The sequence below is a fragment of the Notothenia coriiceps genome, unplaced genomic scaffold (genome assembly GCF_000735185.1).
Source record: "Notothenia coriiceps isolate Sejong01 unplaced genomic scaffold, NC01 NC01_scaffold00000285, whole genome shotgun sequence".
In the NCBI taxonomy this organism is placed as follows: domain Eukaryota; kingdom Metazoa; phylum Chordata; class Actinopteri; order Perciformes; family Nototheniidae; genus Notothenia; species Notothenia coriiceps.
In genome coordinates, this window is record NW_011332986.1 from 65,234 (window position 1) to 67,160 (window position 1,927).

The 1,927-nt window shown below is 38.3% G+C and overlaps 1 protein-coding gene across 1 annotated transcript in view; it reads left to right on the forward strand.

Annotated features, from left to right (window-relative positions):
- Positions 1-1,927, forward strand: part of shmt1 (serine hydroxymethyltransferase 1 (soluble)) — a 251,794-nt gene that overhangs the window by 28,329 nt on the left and 221,538 nt on the right. The window lies entirely within an intron of this gene.

Consider the following 1,927-nt stretch of genomic DNA (forward strand, 5'->3'; position numbering starts at 1 on the left):
TTTTGCTCTGGAAGTGTTTCCTTTAATTCCTACTGTATCTTACAGACCTTACAGATCTATCCACAGAACAATAGTCCAACTGAGACCTTGTTTGTGTTTGTGTTCTACATAATAGTTTAAACAGTCTAATATATTATAATGTGTGTGTGTGTGTGTGTTTGTGTGTTTTGTGTGTCTCTGTGTTTTGAGGCAGCAGGAAGAGAAGGAGAGGAGATGTTTAGTTGATTCCTTTCTCTTCTCTTCATAACATGAAATGACAGATTTGTGTCATGCTGTGTGTGTGTGTGTGTGTGTGTGTGTGTGTGTGTGTGTGTGTGGGGGGGTGTGTGTGAGATTAAAATAGCCCAATTGCTTTTACAATAAATAAACATTGAATGTATTTAATTGAATAGTAAAGGGGTTTAACGTTAGTGGCAGGTTGTGTGTGAGAGAGAATAAATAAGACAACCCAATATTTAAAAAAATTGTTATTATTTTCCCACGCATATTTAGCATATTTCGCAACTTTCCGCATATTTCGCAATTTCCCACAATTTCACCGCATAAAATCACATAAAAACTCTGCATGTTTAATCGCATAATCAAGGAATTTAGCCCGCATAATAAAGGATTTTTGCCCGCGTTGTTCTGGAGGGTCTAAGTATCCTGTGGAAGGAACTGTGATTATTATAATCAAGGGGAATTTAGCTATCACAATGCAAACGGCCAAGACACACTTTGAGCCCAGATAATGAATGTTATTAAGGGCTGTAAATATAATAGGCCTATGTCTAAAATGGACAACATTGTTAGGAGACTTCAACTACAGCGATTCTGCACTGCGGTCACCCAGCCGTCTCTCCAGTTTGTTATTATTTTTTCTGCCAATAGTCCTTCATGAGATTGATCCTGTTGGACTCAGTAATGTTACATCACCTATTATCATAGCCGTGGGAACATGTTTCAAATGGGGGGTGCTGTGGGGATGACACCAGGGCCGGTTTTGACCAATTTGCTGCCCTAGGCAAGATTTTAGCTGCCAATGAAAAACCTCTACAAAAGACCAATACACTACAAACAGAGAAACGTATTGACATGGTGGACAGCTTATATAAAAAGGCTTCAAATGTATTCAGTATTACTTGAACATGTTTTAATTGGGGGGTGGACTTCACATCCTCTTGGGGGGTCCGGGGGTATGCTCCCCTGGGAAGATTTTTTTCCACATTTTAAAGTAAAATGCTTCAATCTGGTGGACTTTGAGCACACAATTACTAGAGACTGATCTAGGGGATACAACTCTAAAACACCCATATGAAAAAGATCGGTTTGCATTTTAATAATCAAATAAGTATGTGAACATAACCGATAACCTACCATAGCCAATAACAAATAAATGTAGGCTAACTTGTTTTATTTTTGTGGTTCATTTATATCTTATTTTACCACTCAACATTTATTTATTTATGCATATTTTTAAATCTCTCCAGTTTTGAACAATATGTCTGGTTTACTGTACAGTAGCCTATACATTGGAACGATCTCAAAATTCAAACCTGTTTTTATTTATCCTAATAATTATAAAGAAGTCCCTTGGAAATATGTGTTTACATAAATTGTGATCAAAACGTTTGAGACCCACTGAGACAACTTAGACTAAAGTGAACTATCTAAACACTCAGAGTCCTTTAAAACCTCACTGTGCCTCTCAGTCTGAGAGGAGAGCTCTCCCTCCACATTATTGTAGAAACAGCTTCTTAAATCCGGTACCGGTGCACCCCCTCTCTCTATCTATCTCTCTTTCTCTTAAGCTGGCTGTGAGCTGCGGGCGCCTGATAAGCCAACATCCCCCACTTTCATCACTTACAGCGCCCATCGTACAGGGCAAATGGAAAATGTAACCGGGGTGAAAAGGGTGTTATCTTTACTTAATTATGAATGTTGTTAC